The 23,189-nt window shown below is 36.7% G+C and overlaps 1 protein-coding gene and 1 long non-coding RNA gene across 5 annotated transcripts in view; both read left to right on the top strand.

Moving 5' to 3' along the window:
* Positions 1–23,189, top strand: part of DYRK1A (dual specificity tyrosine phosphorylation regulated kinase 1A) — a 138,980-nt gene that overhangs the window by 54,519 nt on the left and 61,272 nt on the right. The gene's annotated exons all lie outside the window — the stretch shown is intronic.
* LOC116550822 lies at positions 2,176–8,943 on the top strand. The gene is made up of 2 exons (XR_004268593.1): positions 2,176–6,924; positions 6,973–8,943. It is a non-coding gene; the product is annotated as an uncharacterized LOC116550822 (long non-coding RNA).

Raw genomic sequence — 23,189 nt, 5'->3', positions numbered from 1 at the left:
GATGTGCCCGCCTCAAGTACTAATATCTGTGCATAATATTTGGCTGTAAAATTATTTTCTTATAATGGATTCCTGGAAGTCATAATGTTTGAAAAATTTTCAGACCCTTGATAAAACTTTTCAGAAAGCTGTTTGGTAATATGTACCACTCTGTATGTTATAAGAATGTCTCTTAATTTATTTTTCTCAGCATTAGGTATGATAGTTAGAAATGAATCTTAATTCAGCAGGTGAAAAGAAGAATCTTTTATTTTGGAAAAATAAAGTAGTAGTATATCTTTGGTGGAGGAGATATAAGTGCCTTAGAAATGCATAAAGTAAAAAGACAGCTACTCCTCTTTTTCTAATAGTTCAGATTATTTCTTTCTAGCAAGTGGTTTTTGTTTTAATTCTTTTATGGCATTTACACATGTTTATTGGTTTTATGTCCAGCTAGTCTTATAGTTCCAAAAGGTTAGGGGTTATGGCTTAGGCTCTTTGTGTGCCTACTGTCTGGCAGGATTTCTGGGACACAGGAAGTGCTCAGCAAATACAGAAAGAATAAAATTTGCCATCCTAATGGCATTTTAAATGCCTACAAGTAAGTATATTAATGCTTGCTTTAATAAATTCAAGTGGTTTTAAGAGTTTCTCATTTTCCATTTTTTTGTTTCATAGTTTTATTATTTGTTTCTAAGTTGAAGCAATTAATAATGATTCCATTATGTGTGTGTCATATGAAAGAACATTTGGTATTTATAGAAAAGATGATAGGAAACCTGAGGTGTTGTAAGCCACATTGTAAAATTGAATTTCTTACCTTAGTGTCTTTATTTAAGACCCAGGTAAAAACAAATACATTTATAGTCATGATTTTGGATTTCAGGTATACTTATTAAGTATACCTTGAAAGAATGTCTGATTTCTAGGAAGATGACAATAGAACATAGTTTTAAAATTTTCTCATTTTCCCCTAGATAGAGACAGAGTAACTAGGTCATCAAAACCAAAATGTCACATTCAGCATCTGCAAGACTAGGTGAACAGTATCCCCAGTGACTCACATACAAGTAAGTAGGTGAGAGTAAATGCCTGCTAACAAGACCTATGTGGTATCAGCATTTGTGCAGAAGGAGACATGAGGGTTTCTGATGGACCTGAGAATATGAGAACCCAAGATAACCTGCAGAGACTCACTGTAGTGAGAGACTTGTGACAAGTATGTTTGAGAACAGCAGCTGGAACTGGAGATAGTTTTGAGTTCCCTGGAGGACACAGTAAATTCTGAAGAGAGGTTAGAGTCATCTGATCTAGATGAACTCTCAAAACTAACCAGCTTAAGCTCCCTTCCCAGGCAAAGCCCTACACCAAGGAGACATGGCTGGGAATAGAATCCACATTAAGCAAGATGGAGACAATGAGTGCAAAGGAAAAAATGTCACATGAAAGTGGGAGAAGATAAAAGCACAGGAGATCTTATTCATGAGTCTGTTTTTTGGTATCCTTCATGAAAACAGAAAAGAACTCTTACTGAAGTCAGAAAAGCTACTCCAGTTTCCCCAAAGTTTTTTTTTAACTCATTTAAAAAAAATAAAATTAAAACTTTATTTAAAAAATGAGCAATAGACAAGGATCATAGTCAAATTCCCCACAGAGTTTTTATAAGAGAAAAGAATAAGGAGCAGAGTATTATTACTGCAGACATTGAAAGCATGTCAGAAAGAAATGTCCACAAAATCAATGAAACTATAACCTGTTTCAAAATAAACCCAGAGAAATTTAGAAAGTGATATAAATATTAAAGCACAATGTAAATCTGAATTAGGAAAAATTAGAAAAGTGGTTGATAACTGAGGAAAGGGAAGTAAAAGATCATTTGAAAAAATGAAGCCTAAACATTAGAATGAAAAACACAATATAAAATTTCTCAGAAAACTGTTTAAGATGAATAAACAAGGAGAAACGAAGAAAAACGAAGCATTCCAGAGAGAGTGACAGTTACAGACAGGCAAAGAAGTTTCAACATTCAAATAATCGGAGGCTCTGAAGAAGAACTAAAGCAATGAAACTTAAAATATAACTCATGAAATTTTGTTGAAATTTGCTTTACAAACTTTTTTTAACAGATGGGGTCTTGCTTTTTTGCCTAGGCTGGAGTGCAGTTGGCATGAGCGTGGCTCACTGCAGCCTCCTGGGCTAAAGCTATCCTCTATGTCAGCCTCCCAAGTGGCTGGGACTACAGGCATGTGCCACTATACCTGGCTAACTTCGTTATTTTTATTTTTGTAGAGATGTGGTCTTGCTACGTTGCCTAGGCTGATCTTGAACTGCTCAAGAACAGCAAAATATACTGCATGGAATCAAGTACTCAAAAAGACACTCAAGATGTAAATATTTGTCTTGTTAACACAAATCCAGATCTGCTTTGTATAAAGTTAAGAAAGCTTAAAAAACATTGTTCAGTGCTTGCTGTTTTTGTAACCTACTGGTTACAGCCAGCTCTTTCCTCTCCTACTGATGGTAATAGTATTCTCAGGCCGTTTATATTTGTCCATTCTTGCACTATTATAAAGGAATACCTAAGACTGGGTAATTTATGAAGAAAAGAGGTTTAATTGGTGCGTGGTTCCATAGGCATTAAGCATGGCTAGGGAGTCCTCAGGAAACTTACAGTCATGGTAGAGGATGAAGGGGAAGCAAGCCTGTCTTTTGTGGCCCCAGCAGGAGGAAAAGAGAAAGGGGAAGGTGCTACACACTTTTAAACAACCAGATCTCATGAGAATGAACTCAACATCGTGAGAACAGCAAGGGGAAAGTCTGCTCCCATGATCCAGTCACCTCTCAAGAGGCCTGTCCTCCAACATTGAGGATTCCAGTTTGACATGAGATTTGTGTGGGGACACAAATCCAAAACATAGTCACCATGCTTAGCTGATATGTTAAATTCAGTCTTGTTCTTTTATTAAGCATTAGTCAGGCAATTTACATGCATATGTTAATAAAATTTAAGCCATTCTGGAAGTAAAAGAATGAAATACCAGCTTTCCTTTTCCTCATTCCCACCTATCGGGGTAACCCCTTTTAATCTTTTCCATTTTAAAATTCTTCTCTTGGTTGCCTCCATCACTTCTAATACATTAGTATGTTTGTAGCTGTGTTTTGCTATTATGAAAAATCTATTGAAAAATGAAACCAGATAGCTTGCAGTGCTACCTATCTCTTTTCCAGCTGGTTTCTCCTGATCCTCTTTTAAAGTTTTTCTGTGGATTATTATTAAAATTTTATAAAACGAATTTAATCTTGGCCATCAGTTTTGAATAGTCTTGATTTTTCAAGATTTGAAATGAGAGCTTTAGAGCCCTTTATATTTCTTTTACCTCACAGCTATTACCAGCTTGTATAGAGGTGTATTCACTTACACATCTTTCTTTCACTTAATTGAATTCTGTATTTTTGTCTTAGACTATTCTGAATATTGAAAACAAAATATGCTGGAAGAACATAGTGTAATAAGACTCATGGAGAGGGAGATGTTATACTATGTCACTAAGTTTGTTCCAGTCTTAGGAGAAATGTTACCACTGGATTGAGGTCTGGTACATTTTAAAAGATGATTTAATTCTATGATATGTGTTCAGATTGCACTAGGAAAGTTTTTACTTTCATCTTTGTTCCATGCATAGCACAAATAGCTGTGAACCCTTATTGCCCAACTCAAGAGCCAGAGTCTTCTGTCATCATCTTGCTTCTCTCCCAAGTGAAAGGACTGAGGGCAGATTTGGTGTTTGTGGGTGAGGCATGTGGACTGACAGGCTTCAGTTTAGCGAGTGTGAGCCCTGGCAGGAAGATTCTCTTTCTCGTGTGTGATCCCTGGCAGGAAGATTGTCTTCCTTTCCTTGCCAGTTGAGGAGGCCTCATTGAGCAGTGTGAACTTGTGGTTTTGGCATGTCTAGTCTTGACGCAGGTGGCTTGGAATCCTCACAGGCAATTCTTTGGCCTCACCCTGGGGGCGGCTGTTCATTTGTGTTTGAGTGGCTGGGACTCAGTAGGTTCACTGCAATAGGTATTTCTTTAGGGCCACTGGGGGAGGCTGATTATGCAGCATATAGTTGTCTAATAAATCAAGCCAATCTCTCCCCTTCCGTCTACTCCAGTTTTTCTTTACCACCCAGAATGGCATCTGCCACTTCTGCTCTGGTTCCTGGTCCCAGCTTTCAGCACTAGATCTTTTTGACATTCTTCAAATTATTGGTATGATTAATCCCAGTTACCTTTTTCTTGCAGAAAACTGACAAAATCTTTGGTTCACTGGTATGTCTCCATCCCATGCTTTATTTTATTATCCTTTGCTGCTTGTTTTGTGGATGATATGGAGGATAAGAACAATATATTTACTCTATCCAGTGCTCTAGATTTTCTTGTTAGAAGCACCCTTCTTCCTAGCCTGGGAAAACTGAGCTGCTGCAGTTGCTGTTAGCTTCTTCTCTTGCTGTTAGTTTTAAAGCACTGTTTTCAGTTACACTTCAATTGTAGCTATCCTTAGTTCTCTTTTTATCATTGAATTCTGGTAGTATGTATGAAGAACTGGATGGCCTTCCTGGCCTTTGTAAATATTTCCTGCAAATGCCTAGCTTTAGTGAGCTACAAAGTTGCCAGTTTGGAGGTGAGGCTGTATTGAAAGTCCTCATCTGTACTTTACTGTCTGCTTTTGTGACTTTGGGTTTGGGTTGGGTGTTTGGAAGCACTGTTTCTTCTGTCCTTGACCTTGTTCCACATGTTTTACCCATAACCTCTTGTGAGCAGGGCACAGGACCTTTCCTTGTCACCTGGGCTTCAGCTGTTTTGAGGATGACTGCTTATCCCTTGCAGGTGTTTCCCACCAAGGCTGTTGAAAGGGAAGTTATCATAGTGTTCATTTTTTTTAAAAGTTAGACCAGATATACCCCCTAAACTTGTTAAGCCTGTCTGCTTCTTTTCATATGACATAGAAATTGATACAAAAATGCTTAATGTAGTTTGTATAGATGAAGTTGCTTAAGAAAGATGACACTGTACTATTTTGTTGTCTTGATAAGTACAGTACAAAAAATTTTTAAACTCTAAAGTTAATTTGCAAGAATCTTTTTGTTTTGACAACATACTATCTATTATAACTTTTAGCTGAATAAAATCTTAGCAAGTCAGCCTTTATATTTTCATGATACCTAGATGAAGGAACAAAAGTTATACTGTCATATACTGAATTTTTATGATGTTCTAGGAGCCTTTTTTGTTTTGGGAAGGGAGGGAGGAAGAGGATGACATTATTCCCTAGATATGAGTTAGTTGATTCAGAAGAATAAAGAATAGTCCAATATTTAAAAATTTATAATCCAGATTTAAATAATAGTTTACCTTCTAGCTTTATAAACAGTCTTAATGAGAAGTAGAGGAGAAAAAAGAAGCAGAGTTGCTCTTAGGTTAGAGAATAGAAATACCAACTTGGCTTAACGTTTTTATAAAAGATGTTCAGTAAAACTATGGTGACAGCCTCACTTTAGGGAATGAGGTATTAAAAACTTGACCAAGGTAGTCATGCCAGACTTTGGAATATTTTTCCAAATTTGATGGCTTCAAATTAAAAAAAAATATTTTTATCCACTTGCTGTTTTTCAAAACTATAAAGCTGCATTCTATTTCTGCTTAAAAATACAAAATTGTTAGTATGATCTGATTTGTCATTTGAGATAATCTTGGATAATACATTACTGGGCATAATAATGGCTATTATACATAGAGAGGTTAGAGGCTGTTTCTGTGTCTCAAGCATCATTAACTGCAGATAAAAAGTTACCAGTTATTTTAAATATATTTCTTACAGGGGAGAAAATGTAATCAGCATATAGTGTTTTTAAAAAGTTAATGATTAATTGTATACTTAGAAAACTTACCTTCTTTACTTAAATATGTATATTTATGTAATGAAGATTCTAGTTTAGTAAGTTAACTATTTTTTTTTAACATGTTTAATGCTTAATTTCTGATTCTAAAAGTAGTACTTTTTGATACTTTCCTAAACTCCATAATTTAAGTAACTTTAGAAAGAATTGATACTAAGCTAAACATTTAAATTGAGGATTATCCCAGAGCATCTGTCACTAGGCATATGATGTTTCCTTGTGTCTCTTGTCCCCAAAGGAAAGTAGGAGTGCTGAGTTTTTAATATTTGTCCCCTTCAAGAAGGGGAAAGTTTTGTGATACGAAGAATGCTTAAGAGGTAGACCAGGAAACAGTCTCTCTTGACATGGAAAATGCCATTTATTGCTGTAGAGTGCAAGACAGGCTGGGTTAGGATTGCTTTATCAATGTGGAGGGAATAAGAATCTGGAAGAACAAACTGAAATATTAAAGATTCATGGATAAGAGTATGAATGAAATTGGTTTTAAAATCTCCCATTTATTTCTCTCTTGCCTTTGTCCTTCAGAATTAAAGGAGGCTAATGCAGGTTCCAGCTAGTTCAAAAACGTACCAAAAGTTCTCAGAAGTTTAAAGGGCTTAGATTGAGTCTTTCGGGGAATGGATTAAATACTTCTGAGTTAGAGAGTGATTTTCAAACCTGTCTTAAGCCTTGGCTTGTAACATGTAGATGATAGTATGGGGAATGATTCTGAGCTAATCTCAGGAAAGCTTACATTTAAATAAATTTTCATATGGACAAGAAACCAGGAGACGATGTGTGACTAATATATTGATTATTCATGGATACTGTGAGAACTTTGCTTTTTATCTGTGGGATCTTTATCTTATGCATTATGTTTCTAAAACTGTAGTTTCTTTGTTTATAGAATGGGGGAGGGTTCACGTTAGATGATCTCTAAGTTTCCTCCTGGCTTTTGAATTACTGATCTTTTTCCTGACTTTCAGAAGCTGACTTTTCCAGTCTTGGTTTCATTGGACTTTAATGGGTTTTCATCCAGAATTCCTGTGTAGAGAGAACATGGGAAGAAATTAAGGGACAGGTGTGGGTGATGGGTGCCTAGAGATGGTGGAAAAGTGGTTTCAGGAGAAGAGAAATTGTAGTGTTAGCAATAGGACCAACATGCTCTTCTTTTGGAATCTGATGCTTGAAAATCTACTCTGTCTTAATGAAATATAGTTTACAAATGCTAGAAGTCTTTCTGGAGACGTTTATAGACAGTCTATGGAAAAATATTTAAAAATCACAAACTTTTTCATGGTGTAGAATGAATCTATACTCTATTTGGAAGGAGATAATTGCTAGGCTGGGTGGGACAAGTTGATCTATTTTAAAATAAAATTGTATCTTTTATAAGGCACAAATGGGAACTGTGTCTCCTTGACATGTTTCAAAGCATTTCTCTGAATATGTGAGATTAAAGAAACCCTTAACCACTCAGAATTGTCAGAACACTGATGTTCTTTAAAACTATCTTTGTAGCTGTTAGTATGTACTGACAGAGTTGAAGTTTTTAATGTTGTATTCATTATTAGACATTTTGCATATGAATATAATGTGTTTTATTTATGGTTACATCTTAATTCAACTTGGTTCCCAGATATGAGTATTATTTAGTTGGTCTTCATACTTTAAGCTCTTATAGGTTAATACTTAATTGGGGTTTTATTTTAAAGTTATTTTTGAAGCTATATGTTAAGCGTGTGATAATAAAAAGTTAGTTTTCCTCATGCTTTCTGTTATGCCCACCTCTTTAATCTTTCTGTTATATAATAAAAATGCTTTGTGGGACTTCTCTAAAATGTAATGTTTGAGAATCTATTTTAATGTATAGAAAGACATTTACATAATGCTTTTGAGTAGGTGGGGGAAAAAGTTGAAATGTTGATGGCAGCATCTGTTAGAAAAAATCTCATATGTCTATATAGTAAAAAGTTAAAACTACAACAAATGCACTACTTTAACGGTGTTCTGCATGTTATTCCAGGGGATCGCCTTTGGAGTAAAAAGTAGAATATGTTTCTAGTCCTTTATAGTTGCTGTTAATTTTGTTCTAAACCTGAAAGTGTTAACAGCGAGTTGAAAATGTGACAAAGCTCAATTTCATTTCTTGTTTATTGCTTGTTTTCCTATTGGACAATTGGAAGTAGCTCTGCCCTGGCAACTAAAATAGGCTATTTGCATAACCTAGTTTGATTGGCTAGCATGCTGACTAACAGTTCCAATCATATGGTGTCGGTTTAGTGGTAGGCTATGCTAATTAGCCGCTGTTGCTGGGGTTCAGGGATGGTTTCTGTGTGCTGTTCTGCTGCATTGTGTTGCCTGGTGAGAGACATTGATAAATGAGCGTTTAATGATCTGCAGCAGTTCCCACTCACTGCGGGCAGGCGGATTTTAGAACAGAAGTGAAAATAAGGATTTAATTGCTCTGTTAAATACCTGTAACCAAAATATGTGTATTACATTTGATAAATTAAGTTGTATGAAATCTTTTATCTAATTAAATACCTTATGACACAAAAGAAAAATACGTTAGCTTTGTCTCTTAAAATATAACTCAGGTAGCAGCACTATGCACAGGTTTCCTAAAACTGTAAAATTGATCTTTTTCAGATCAGAAATAGTACCATTGCAGTAAGTAGCATGCTTGATTTTTTCTTATGACTTTGACCTTTCATAAAGATACATGTTTGTGTTTACTAATATGGTGCAAGCTTTTGGGCAGAATTTATCTTGTATTGCCTGTGTAGTCTAGCAAGTAAGAGCATAAACTTGAATCCCCTGTTCTTGTTCTTCTGTTCAATTTGAAGATCGGATTGTTATTCGTTACCTCCTGCTAGTATTACTTTTCTAATTGAAGTCAGGTGTTTTAACTGTTGCTTGTACCATTATCATTGGTTTACATGAAGTCTTAATTGGTACTGTCAGGTGGTAGGTTCTGTAGGAAAAACACCCTCAGTTCTTTGTTCAAGGAATGAGGTGAAGAATAAAACACATGTGATCTTAGGTAAAAATGCAGGATGACCAAATGGAAAAGTTCTGTAGGGATTTATCTGAAAAGATATAGGGGAAAAAAAATCTCTTGGCCTTTTTATGATAGGGACATGGGAAATGGATTGAGAATCTGGGAAAGGGTTAAAGAGGAAGCCCATAGAATTTGTGTTAAGATTTTAAATATCATTTAGGGTTCAAATAGCTGGAGAGTAATAAGGAAGAAAGAGCATTTTAGGGTGAGGAATAGATGAGCAAAAGTAATGTTTCAGGTAGTCAGTTGTCAAAAGTGGTCACGGTAATCAAGGATTCTGGGGCTTTAGGTGTGTCAGTGCCGCAGCTTTCAGGCAGTCTTGTGTTATTCCCTTGAAATAAGACCTGGTATCTTACTGTTCGAGCTAGCATCATCATTGGCTTTTTCTTACTTGGCTTTGTTGGAGGCAGGGCTCTCCACTTATTGTGTCCGGTGGTTAAAGCATAGGACTCTTTTGCCTTCTTTTAGCCCTCTCATTGGCCATATAAGGGTGGATAATACAGATTTTGACGGTTTTCTTGTAAAAAGTGGGAGATTTTTGAATTATTTACCGCAGTGGTTCACAATGTATTTTTTAAAACACATGCCCTCCATGAATGTTTGCAAATTTCAAAATAGACATTTCTTTGATTTTTAAAATATGAAAATGTGGTATTGAGTAATTCCAAGGGTTCGGTTTAAGCAACTGGAAGGTTTGAGTTGCCATCATCTGAAATGAGATATGTTGTAGGAGAAGCAGATTTTTTTGTGGGATGGAGGAAGGGGGATTGATTGTATCTGCAGTTGGGTTTTGAATGGATTAAAAGTTTTTAAAACAGCTTTATTGTATTATAATTGGCATAAAATAAACTCCACATAGGAGTATACAATTTGATGGATTTTGACAAGTATTCCTTTAGAAGCTTTTACCACAAGTAAGATAATGAACATAGCCACTCTCCCACAAGTTTCCTTGTCCATTTTTGTAACCCTGCCCCTCCCTCCCAGCATGCCCCCCAATCTTTAGGTAACTACTGATCTACCGTCTGTCAGGATTCATTACTTCACTTTTTCCAGAATTTTATGTAAACAGGATTATGTATGTTCTTTTCGCCTGGTTGTAGTTCTTGTGAGAGTCATCTGTGTTGTGGTATGTATCAATAGTTCACTCTTTTTATTACTGAGTAGTATTTCATTGTGTATATATACCTTGGTTTATCCATTTACCTGTTGAAGGTCGTTTGAATTGTTTCTAGTTTTTGTCTATTACAAGTAAAGATGCTATGAATATTATCGTACAGTTTTTTGTATGGACATATGGTGGGTATATGCTTAACTTATGAAGAAACTGCTAAATGGTTTTACAAGTTAGTTGTATGATTTTACATTCTTACCAGTAGTTTAGGAGAGTTTCACTTCCTTTACATTTTGCCATATTTGGTGGACAGCCTTTAATTTTAGCCATTCTGTTACTTGGGTAGTGATACCTCATTGTGTTTCCCTGTGATTAATGTTGTTGAGCATCTTTGTATGTACTTCTTTTTGCCCTCTGTATGTCATGTTTGGTGAAGTGTTTGTTCATATCTTTTGTCTTAACTATTTTTTCAGTTATTGAGCTTTTAAACTTTCTTGTATACTTTTGATACAAGTTCTTTATCAAACATATGATTTGCTAAGCTTTTCTCCTAGTCCATGGCTTGTCATTTTATTCTCTTAAAAGTGTCTCGAAGATCTGATGTTTTAAATTTTTATGAAGTCTAATTTATCCATTTGTTCTTTTATGAAAGCTGCTTTTGGAAAGTTTTTGCATAATGGTCCCATGATCAAAAACGTTTTTGCCTATGTTTTTTTTTCCCCTCACCAGATTTTATAGTTGTAGGTTTTATATTTAAGTCTGATCATTTGGAGTTTAGTATTTGTTGATAGTGTGCCGGAAAGCATAGATCAAAGATCACCTTTTTTTTGCAAATGGATATTCATTTATTGTAGAACCATTTATCAAAAGGACTGTCCTTTCTCCATGAATAGCCTTTGCATCTTTGTCAAAAATCAATATCCCACATATGTGTGAGTCTGTTTGTGGACACTTGGTTCTGTTCTATTAATCTGTCTGTCCTGATACCAGTACCATATTGTGTTGACCACTGTGGCCTTAATAATAAGTAATGTAATCAGGTAGTTTTAATTCTACAACTTTCTTCTTAATTCAGTTTTTATAACTCTCTATGTCTTACGCATTTTCATATGAATTTTCTCAGTTCGCTAATTTCTTTCAAAAAAGTCTGCTAGGATGTTGATTGGAATTATGTTGAATCTATAGATAATTTCAGAAGAATTGATATTTTAACAATATTGACTCTTTAGACCCATGCACATAACTCTCTATTTAACCCTTTCTCTGAATTTTCTAATTTTCAGTATGCAATTTTTTCACGTATTTTGTCAGGTTTATACCTAAGTACTTCATATTTTTGTCACTATTTTAAGTGGGTTTTAAATTCCAATTTAATTTGTAGTTACAGTACTAGCACATAGAAATACAATTGATTTAAATATATTATTATATTCTTCAACCTTGCTAAAAATCACTTATTAATGCTCAGTGATTAGCATTTTTGGTAGATTCCATCAATTTTCTACCTAGATAATCACATTGATTATGATGAGAGATAATTTTGCTGCTTTCCAATTTGGTTACCTTGTATGTATTTTTTTTTTCTTGGCATACTACATTGGTTCCAACCTCTGGAATATAGAATACATATGGAACATAGACTATGATGTTGAATATAAGTAGTGAAAGAGGACATTCTCTTTTGTTCTTTATTTTGGAGGAATGAACTGTATTTTTACATCACTTAGTATTATGTTAGCTGTCGAGTTTTTTTGTCAGTGTCCTTTATCACAGGGGTCCCCACTGGCTTCGGCCTGTTAGGAACCAGGCCGCACAGCAGGAGGTGTTGAGTGCTACCCCCTGAGATCCACCTCCTATCTGATCACCTGAGGCATTAGACTCACGTAGACGTCGAAACCCTGTTGTAAACTGCACATGCAAGGGATCCAGGTTGTGTGCTACTTAAGAGAAGCTAATGCCTAATGATCTGAGGTGGAACAGTTTTTCATTCTGAAACCATATCCTCCCCCCACCCCCGGCCACGCCCCTGGAAAAATTGTCTTCCATGAAACCAGTCCCAGATGCCAAAAAGTTTGGGGGACCACTGCTTTATCAGATTGAAAAAGATGCCTTCTGTTTCTAGTTTAATGAAAGTTTGTTTTAAGTCAAGTGTAGATGTTGGGTTTGTCAAATGTTTTTTTCTGCATCTCCTGAGATTACCACATGGTTTTTATTTTTTAGCTAATTTGATGAATTGTACTGATTGATTTCTTAATGTTAAACTGATAATAGCATTTGCTGAAATAAAGGCAACTTTGTTATGATATATTCTTTATTTTAGATTGTTTGATTCAAATACACTTTTGTTTAGAATTTTTACATCTTAATGTTCATGAAAGATACTGAGGTTTTATTAATTTCTGTTTTGTTGATTTTTTTCTCTGGATCCTTGTTTTTGTTATTTCGTTAACTTTGATTTCATCCCACCTTCCTGCCATTTTTTTTTTTTTTGAAACGGAGTTTCTCTCAGTTGCCCAGGCTGGAGTGCAGTGGTGTGATACCAGCTCACTGCAATCTCTGCCTCTCAGGTTCAAGCAATTCTCCTGCCTCAGCCACCCAAGCAGCTGGGACTACAGTTGTGTGCCACCATGTCCGGGTAGTTTTTTGTATTTTAGTAGAGACAGGGTTTCACCATATTGGTAGGGCTGATCTCGAACTCCTGACCTCAAGTGATCCACCCACCTTGGCCTCCCAAAGTGTTGGGATTACAGACTTGAACCATTGCGCCGGGCTACATTTTGCTCTTTTTTTTTTTTTAAACTATATTAAGGTAAAAAGCCGAAGCCATTGATTTAAGAACTTTTTTCCTTTCTAACAGAGATGTTTAATGCTATACTGTTGTCCTTTAGCGGTGTTAAAAATTTTGATATATTTTATTTTCAGAATGCTTTATAATTTGCTGTTTGATTTCTTCTTTGAGTTATGGTTATTTAGGACTATTTTGTTTTTGAGTAGGGACTTAACTTAGATCGTTCTGTTATTTTATTTCGATTTACTTTGTCACCAGAGAACATAACTTTGAATAACTTGATTTTCTTTAATTTATTGACTTTTGTTTTGTAGCCCATAATGTTGTCTATCATGATAAAGGTGCTTTGTCCCTAGAAAAGGATGTATATTCTGCTGTTCTCTGGTAGAATATTCTCTAAATGTTAATTAGGTCAAGTTAATCGATAGTGTTGATCAGATCTTGTATATCCTTACTGATTTGCCATCCACTTGTTCTATCAAATATTGCGAGAAGGATATTGAAATATCTTAATACAATTGTGTCTGTCCTTGTAGTTTTATCATTTTTTTGCCTGTGTGTTTTAAAGCTCTGCTAATAGGTTCATAGATGGTCAGAATTAGTATGTTCTCTTGATGATTTGACACTTTGTCATTATAAAATGACCATCCCTTGTGGTATTTTTCGGACTGCAGAATACTTTCTTTGATATTAATATAGCCATTCTGTCTTAATTTTGATAGCATGATATCTTTTCCCAAATGTTTACTTTAAATATCTTAATATTTTTATATTAGAAATGTATTTCTAATAGCATATAATTGGATCTTGCTTTTTTTTTTTTGTTCCCTGTCTGAAATGTCTGCTTCTCATTTGAGATATTTAAATCATTTGCGTTTAATGTGATTATTGGTATGTTTTGGTTTGAATCCGTCATCCTACTATTTATTTCCTATTTGTTTCATCTGTTATTGATTTCCCCTTTTCTCTTTTTTCCTGCCCTCTTTCTTTTATTCTGCCTTTGGATTAATTGAATTTTTTAAAAGATTTGATTTATTTCTTTTGTTGGTTTATTCATTTTAACTTTGCTTTTTTAATTTAGTGGTTTCTCTTTGTCTTATCACAGCCTACTTTCAAAGGATATTGGATCACTTCATGTATAGTGTGTTGATTATACCATAGTATTCTTTTAGTTCTCTACTGCTGTCCTTTTTATTGCTTTTAAAGTAGATTTTATTTGTACATATGATATTAACCTTATACTACATTACTATTATTGTTTAAACACTTACTCAAGTGAGATTTAAATAAGAATTCCTGTAGTGTTATTCATGTAGTTATCTTTTTTGGTCTTCATTCCTTTGTATAAGGTTGTATTTCCATCTAGTTTCATTTTTCTTCATCTTGAGTACTTCCACTAACATTTTTTATAGTGCAGATTTACTAATGATGTATTCTTTCGCTTTTTATGTATCTAAAAATGCCTTTATTTTGCTTTTTTTTTTTTTAAGACAAATATTTTCTGTGGGTATAGAACTCTGGATGACACCTTTTTTTTTTTTTTTTTTTTTTTTTAGTAATTTAAAGATGTTGCTGCACTGTCTACTCTCGCATTGTTTCCTACAGAAAATCTTTTTGCCTTTGTGTATATGTCTCTTTTTTTTCCTGGCTGTTTTTAAGATTTTCTGTTTATCATTGGTTTTTAGCAGTTTGATAATTACGTACCTTGGCTTAGTTTTCTTTGTGTTTCCTGTGCTTGGGATTTGTTGAACTTTCAGATGTATGGGTTTGTAGTTTTTATCAGATTTGGAAGATTTTCACCATTAGTTTTCAAATTATTTTGTGTTCTCTCTATCAGGAACTTCAGTTACATGTATATTATTAGGATGCTTGAGATTGTTCCAGAAATCAGTGAATATCTGTTAATTTTAAAAAATCTTTCTGTTTTGACATCCAATTTCAGTTGTTGAGTAGTCATTTGGAATTCCAAGTTAGTTTTTAGTGGTGTCTTCCAGGTCACTAGTCATTTTTCTGTAATGTCTAACCTTCTGTTAATTTACCCACTGTGTTTTTTATCATTCATGTAGTAGTTTTTATTTTTATTTCTGTTTCATTGTCTCCTCTTCCTCTTCCGCTTTTTCCTCCTCCTCTTTTTTTTTAATAGAGGCAGGGTCTTGCTATGTCTCTCTTTGCTGTGACAGGCTACATTTGAACTCCTGGCCTCAAGTGATATTCCTGTCCCAGCTTCCCAAAGTGCTGGGATTATAGGTGTGAGCCACCATGCCTGAACTGTAGTTTTCATTTCTAGAAGCTCAATTTGGGTGTCTTAAAAGTATTTTCCATGACATCCCTTAAATATTTGAATATATGGAGTACAGTTAAAGTACCTGTTATTGTTTTTTATTTTGAGACAGGGTCTCGCTTTGTCACCCAGTCTGAAGTACAGTGGTGCTATTATAGCTCACTGCAGCCTCACACTCCAGGACTCAAGGAATCTTCCTCTGCTTCAGCCTTCCAAGTAGCTGGGAGCTACAAGTATGCACTACCAAGCCTGGCTAATTTTTAAATTTGTGGTAGAAACAACGTCTCACTGTGTTGTCCAGGCTGGTCTCAAAGGAGCTTCTGGCCTTGGCCTCTCAAAGTGCTGAGATTACAGGTTCGAGCCACTGTCTGCAACCATAGACCGGGGGGGCGGGTGGGGGGTGTGGGGAGGGGGGGGTGTCTCCTCCCCCCCCCCCCCCCCCCCCCCCCCCTTTTTTTTTTTTTTTTTTTTTTTTTGAGACAGTGTGTTGCTCTGGGGCTCAGGCTGGAGTGCATTGGTGCAATCATAACTCACTGCAAATCTTAAAACTCCTCAAGAGATCCTCCTGCCTCAGCCTCCCAAAGCACTGGGATTATACACTGACCCACCACTCCTGGCCAGTACCTGATTCAGTGTCCATTTCTATTAATTCTAATATCTGTGTCATCCTGGATTGGTTTCCATTGATTGATTTCTCCCACCCTTATGAGTTGTGTCTTTCTGCTTTTGTGCATACCTGGACTTTTTTTTTTGAGACGGAGTCTTGCACTGTTGCCAGGCTGGAGTCCAGTGGTGTGATGTCTGCTCACTGCAACCTTCACCTCCCAGGTTCAAGTGATTCTCCTGTCTCAGACTCCTGAGTAGCTGGGACTACAGGTGCTTATAACCACGCCCAGGTCATTTTTGTATTTTTAGTAGAGACAGGGTTTCACCATGTTGGCTAGGCTCGTCTTGATCTCTTGACCTCATGATCCACCCGCCTCGGACTCCCAAAGTGCTGGGATTACAGGCGTGAGCCACCGCACCCGGCCACCTGGACATTTTTTTATTGTGTGTCAGCCATTTGTGAGTTTTCACTTTGCTGGGTGCTGAGTATTTTTGTATTTCTTCTGTCAGTTTTCTTGACTTTTGTTCAGGAGCAATCAGGTTACTTGGAAATAGTTTGATCTTTGAGTCTTACTTCTTGAGATTTTTTAGGTGGGACCTGTGCAGTGTTTAATGATCATTATTCTTCACTACTGGGAGCAGTAGCCCTGTGTAGTTTATCTACTGCTCAGTGAGTATTGATGCTTCCCACTCACTGTGCCAGGCATTTAATTTTGGTGCTGAGGATGTAGTAGTAAGACAGTCCCTGCTTTTGTGGAACTTATTTTGTAATGGAATGAGATACACAATAAACATCTGAACAAGTGGAGTTGGGGAAGATGCAGTTTTTGCTGGGAAGATCAAGGATCTTCCAAAGGATTGCTTTATTTTAGTTTCATTTGATTTGTTTCAAATGAACAAATGTATCTGTGGGGTAGTCTGGTTTATAGAAGTGCCCATCACAGTCATGCAGTCTCTTCTATTATGAATGATGTAACATTTTTCCCCCATTGGAGTACAGTAGTAACAGTTTTTCCATGTCAAAGCCTGGGGAGACTCTCTCTATAAAATAGTAGTCATTTTTAATCAGATGCCAAGAAAAAGTTGGGAATTTAGCACTGTGTCCTTACCAATATTAGCAGTTTTAACATTCTTTTTTTTTTAAATTGCATTTTAGGGTACATGTGAAGAACATGCAAGATTGTTGCATAGGTACAAACATGGCAATGTGATTTACTGCCTTCCTCCCCATCACCTATATCTGCAGTTTTAACATTATTATTGGCAGGGCACAGGCCTGTAATCTCAACACTTGGGGAGGTTGAGGTGGGAGTATTGCTTGAGCTCAGGAGTTCGAGACCACCCTGGGTAACCTAGTGACACCCCATCTTTATTTTAAAATAAAATAAAGGACATTCTTCTTGTAGTTGATATGGGAGGAAGGACATCCCTGCTTTTAAAACAGTAAATCAATCTTGCTACCAGAGTAACTTAGGCATTAAGAAAAGAACGTAGTGAAATGCAGGAACATTTAGTTGAAAATTCTTGCTAGTGACCCTTACCTGCTATCCATGTTTCTCTGTGGAAGAACATGCTACAACTGCAAGTTTGAAAATGTTTTCCTGAGTATTGGGCCTCTCAACTCTCTCACTTTGCATAAAATAGATTACACCGCTGTTTTTTTTTAGCCATCTCCTAGGAAGTATTAGGTCTGAAAACACATTTACTTTTTTCTAGAATGCATTGAACTAAATGCATTACTATTAAGATAAATACTGCAGTGGATGCAACGCTTAAAGCTACGAAGTTGCATTTTTAAGAAATTTAAAATGAGAATAGCCTACTTAGGTCTGTGGGGAAAATTTTTAGAAAATCGTTTAAATTGATTTTTCTTATTTAATAAAGTAGTTAATGGGAAAATTCACACAGCTTTCCAGCTATTAAAATATTCCTATCCTGACATTTGAGAATCTACAACATACAGGCAGATTTCAAATTCAATTTGAATTTGAGTGGTGTTTCAGAGTTTTTAAGTTTGTTCACACGTGTTGTCTCACGTGAACCTCACAGAGGTGTTGGAATGGTTTATCATCCCCACTTTACAGTAATGGCAAATTAGCCTTGGAAAAGGTCAGGATCACACAGTGATTTAGTAGATCTGAGGCTAAAATTGACTTATTATGTTTATCGTATTGTTTACTGAATGGCTGTTATATGACTTAGGTACCGGAGAGATGAAAATCAGTAAGTGATGTGCGCTTCTGGCGGTGGAAGCATATGGAGCAGGCGAGAGGAGGAGTTCTCTCCCTTTGTGTTCCCTCTGTGATTTGGGGGGCATGCAGTTCTTAATAAGAATCCCCCCTCTTCTGATTGTTGCTAGTCTTGCCACCATCCTTCATTGCTAGCACTTCTCCCTTGTGTCAGTGAGAGGGATGACTTGGGAGGGGAAGAGAGGGCACTTAATGTCTGATTAGGTAGGCAGAGTTTTATGTGTAATAAATGCTCTACTCTCCCAACTGGAGAATTTGCTTTTTTTGTATCCCCTTCCTCCTTGCCAATCTGTGAGGTAGGTAGAGTCAGACATTGTTTTCTGAGTGCCTGTTTCCTGCTCATTCACTAAGCAATTGTTAGTGAATGAAGCAGCACTTCCACCCTCAGGATCTTATGTTATAGTTGGGGGGAAGTGACAATAACACACCCAATGTAACATATAAATAAATATATTTTATGATACTAATATGTAAATATACATATATACACACATTTTTATATATGAACATACATTAAAAGTAATTCCAGAATGCTTCACACTAATCTTACTGCAACTCAGGCCTTTAATACCTAAAATCTAGCCTGCTGTCTCTTTTTGTAAATAAAGTTTTATTGAAATATAGCCATAGTCATTGATTTATATATTATATCTGTGGCTGCTTTTGTGTTACATGGGAAGATTTTGATAATTGCAACAGGAGCTTCATCTTCCACAAAGCCTAAACCATTCACACTCTGGCCCTTTAAGAAAGCTTACTCAGGATGTAGCAAGCATTGTACTCACAGCCATGGTGCAGCTCCAGACCTAGAAAAGAAGGCTTGAGTTGGCGAGCTGATGGACATGGCAGGTGGGTGGAACTTAGCTGTGTAGTGGGTGCTTTCCGTCCTCTTGGTGTGGGATCACTGTGCTAAGTCAGGAAGTGTAAGTTACTCAATCTTTGCTTGGAGGTAGGGAACTAGTGCTTTTAGAGAAGCTCTTATTTTGGTGTTTTCTAGTAAATGTGAATTGTGTGTGGTGATTTAAAAATGTATATTAAAATTATGAATTAACAGAAGTGTATATAAACTAGAAAGTGAGAGTTGCTGCTGTTCCCCCAAGACCCGTTCTTTAAAAAGAGGTGTTAAGAGATGGAGATTTTCCCCTCTAAGTATTCTCTTCTACCCAGTAATTTTGAAATCTGCTATATTTCAGACCATCCTTTTTTATGTTGTGACCCTGAGGTTTACTTGGTTCCCAAAATGTAGTTGGGATTGTTCAGCTGAGTGCTACGTACAAGATTAAGGTGTAAAATATTTCAGAAGGGATTTTAATAGATATTTCCCTGTCAGTTGATGAGTTGACATTGTTTTTCTAAATAGTTTTAAAATTAGGCTTTTTCTGCCAAATATTAAAGCGCTTTGTACTACATTATTGGTATTTTAAATTTTTACAAATTTTCATTGAAATTCTTGTTCTGGTGGAGGGGTCCCATAATCAGAATCACCTGAGAAACTTGAGAAAAATGCTGATGTCTGGTCCCCATTTCAGGCCTAGCAAGTCCAGAACTCTAGAGGTCAGTATGTCATCTACATTTTTAAAAGCTCTGAAAGTGAGCTGTGGAGTAGATAGCACTTTTTATAACATAACGTTGTTTTTAAAGTAAAAATTTGTGGGAAAATAGGAAGGTTTAACATGAAATAATGTAGGTCTGATTTATATTTCTAGTACAGGTTTCTATATTGAGTTTCTTTGAACTCAAATATTGAGCAAAAGAGGGAAATACATATAAAACAGTATTTATTTATTTATTTATTTATTTTGAGGCAGCGTCTTACTCTGTTGCCAGGTTCCCAGGCTGCAGTGCAGTGGCATGATTACGGAGCACTGTAGTCTCAGTCTCCTGAGTAGCTGGGACTACAGGCATGTGCCACCATGCCTGGCTAATTTTAAAATTTTTTGTAGCGATAAGGTTTTGCTATGTTGCCCAGGCTGGACTTGAACTCCTGAGTCTAAGCAATTCGCCTGACTTAGCCTTCTAAAGTGTTGAGATTACAGGTGTGAGCCACCATGCGTGGACCTAGGAATTATTTAATTTGATTTGAAGAGTCATATCAATTCCCCCCCCACCCCCTTTACTTTTGTACCTCTTTTCCAAGAAAAAAAATTACTCTCTCAAAAAACAAAAACACATTGCTTAACTTCTGGGAGGTAGTTTTGTTTGTATTAGCTCAGGTCCTTACTGGAATAGATTTGACCAGTGTTTTCAAACTGAGAAGTGACATTGAAGTATTTACTATCATTTCTAGGTAGATAATAATTTCCTTCCTTGCTCCCTCACTCCGTCCCTCCCTCACCCAGTGCAACTTCCAGCCCTGCAAGCTCCATTCCTGTAAGCATCCAAACAAGTTACCTTTTATACCATATTTTTACAGTACCTTTTTCATGCTTAGATCACAAATATTGAGGGTTATAATTGCCGTCATTATTCAGCACATCAGAACAGGTTTGCAGCCTAGGGCAGTAGGCTCTGCCAGCTAAGGTAGGTTTATGTAGGTGTGCTCAGCGATGTTCTCACAACCGTGGAATCGCCAAACAATGCATTTCTTAGAACATATCTTCATGGTTAAGTGACACGTAAGTGTTCTAAGGGAAGAATGGAGTAGGGGAGCAATTCCCTGTAAGATTCTGAGAAGGTTTCTTAGAATGACATTTGATCCTGGGTTTTGAAGTTTGAGTTGAAGATTTCTAGGAGTAGAAAAGAGGATGACAGGGATAGCATGTTAGTTGGAGAGAAGAGTTAACGCTCTGTTGAAGAGCACCGTTGAAGAATGGTGGTGACAAGGTCAGTGCAGTTAAGGGAAAGGATGTCATGGGGGGACAGGATGGAGAGAAATGGTGAGAAATAAGATGAGAGGTGTAAACACTTAAACTGGATGCTCTCGGTATTTAAAATATTGATGATTTTGAGCCTTTTTTGAAATTAGGGACGTGAACTTTGACAGCAATAGGAGGAATACACTGAGGGCATGGAGACTGGATGAGGAGCAGTTACTGCAGGGATCCCCTCTAACCCCTTTTGGATGAAGATCTTGACAGACTATGGAAATAAGCAGCTGGATTCATGAGATGTTCCAGAGGCCAAAGTTACAGAATGTAGTTAGATTGAGGGGGTTGAAGTAAGTGGGGGGTGGGGAGGTGGAAGTAAGAGAGTGAATAGGATTGAGGTTTCTAGCTTGAGTGGATGGATGGGTGGAGATGCTGTTTATAGAACTGGGTCAAACTTGGCGCTACTGCCTGCTCCCCAGCCCGTGCAGACACAGTTAAATATAGCATGCCGTGCTTTCCAGCTGAGGCTTGAGTTAGCTTTGGAATCTTTTTTATAGCAGTGAGTGCTCCAGACAGCTATTGCCAATCTATTTGAGTTTGTTCTGGAGAGGAAACCTATTTGCCTTCCCTGTCAGAGGAGATGGGGAGGGGGGTTGGGGGAAGAGGCAAGGAGAGGAAACCCACCCACACCAGTCCCTCTTTTCCCTGTTCTGTTTTCTTCAGAACACATCATTTTCTGATCTCATATTCCCTTGTTTTCTTGCCTAAGGATTCTGGTGTCCCCAGTAAAATATAAACTCTAGGAGATCTGAGATTTGGCCCATAATTTTTGCATTTATGCCTTTAATGTTAAGAGCATTGTCTAGAACAGCACTGCTGATAGAAATATAAACCACTGATATAATTTAAAATTTTCTAGAAGTCACATTTTTAAAAAAGTAAAAAGAGGTTTGGAGTGGTGGCTTACGCCTATAATCCCAGGATTTGGGGAGGGCAAGGCATGTGGACTGCTTGAGGCCAGGAGTTCAACACTGCAGTGAGCTGTGGTTGCACCATTGTACTCTAGCCTGGACGACAAAGGGAGAGATCCTATTTCTTTAAAAAGAAAAAAAAGCACAATAAAGTAAAATTAAATTTAAAATATGTTTTATTTTACCTGTTGTATCCAAAACCTATTATTTCAATTTATAATCAAAAACTTACTGAGATATTTTACATTTTTTGTTACTAAGTCCTTAATCTTGTGTTTTTTCCATTTATAGCACATCTTAATTCTGTGTAGCTACATTTCAGGTATTCAGTAGCCACATGTGACTGTTGGTCACATTGGACAGTGCAAATCTAGAGTAGAGTAGGGGCTCAATAAATGTTTGTTCATTGAATGAAGGAGAGGAAGATTAATTGGTTGTTAAAAGTTGCCTGTTGAATCAAGGAAGAGTTTTGTTCTCACGGTGAGGTAGTTGAGCATCTTTATATGTTTAAGACAGAACTAGGAGGAGAGAGGAGGAGATAACAGGAGTCAGCACTGACTGATGGAGGAAAGCCTGAGCAGGTGCTTGGTCCAGGGCTCTGGAGCCAGGTAGTTGGGAGGAGAGATGCCTTGTTTGTTACTTCCTTTTGAAGAAGGATACTCTTCAGTTACATTTTAAGAGACTCAACTCCAGTTTGTTTGGCATGAAGTTCTAATTGAATTGTATTATAACTATTCCTTCCCCACATTTTAGGTGCTGAATAGTTCAGGGTCATTTTGAAAGTCTTAATGTGTTTCCCTAGTGACCTTACAAAAGAAAGGAAAAGAAAAGCCTCTCTTCTAGGTAAGAAAGTATGGAAAGTCTTACTGGGGTATCTCAACATCTTTACTTTGGTATCACTCAGCTAGAAAAATAAGTACTTTTTATACTAAAAAATTAACTTATCGAATCTGATTTTTAGCATTATCATTATATTTGGAATTGTATAAAATTATGTATTTTACAGTCACTATAAGATAAGGTTATTTCCCCACAGTCCCTCAGTCCTTACATACTTGAGTACCTTAAACAATCTCCTACATAGTCCTTCATGTTATGAGGTTTAGTCTCCATTTTTTTTTTTCTTTTTTGAGATGGAGTTTCGCTCTTGTTGCCGGGGCTGGAATGCAGTGGGCGATCTTGGCTCGCCGAAACGTCCGCCTCCCAGGTTCAAGCAATTCTCTTGCCTCAGCCTCCCAAGCAGCTGGGATTACAGGCATGCGCCACCATGGCCAGATAATTTTGTATTTTTAGTAGAAATGGGGTGTCTCCACATTGGTCAGGCTGGTCTCAAACTCCCGACCTCAGATGATCCACCTGCCTTGGCCTCCCAAAGCGCTGGGATTACAGGTGTGAGCCACTACACCTGGCCA

This window comes from Sapajus apella, unplaced genomic scaffold (genome assembly GCF_009761245.1).
Source record: "Sapajus apella isolate SASKATOON/1434 unplaced genomic scaffold, GSC_monkey_1.0 scaffold8, whole genome shotgun sequence".
Classification (NCBI taxonomy): domain Eukaryota; kingdom Metazoa; phylum Chordata; class Mammalia; order Primates; family Cebidae; genus Sapajus; species Sapajus apella.
Note: the sequence above shows the minus strand (reverse complement) of the source record. Positions and strands in the feature narration are given on the sequence as shown.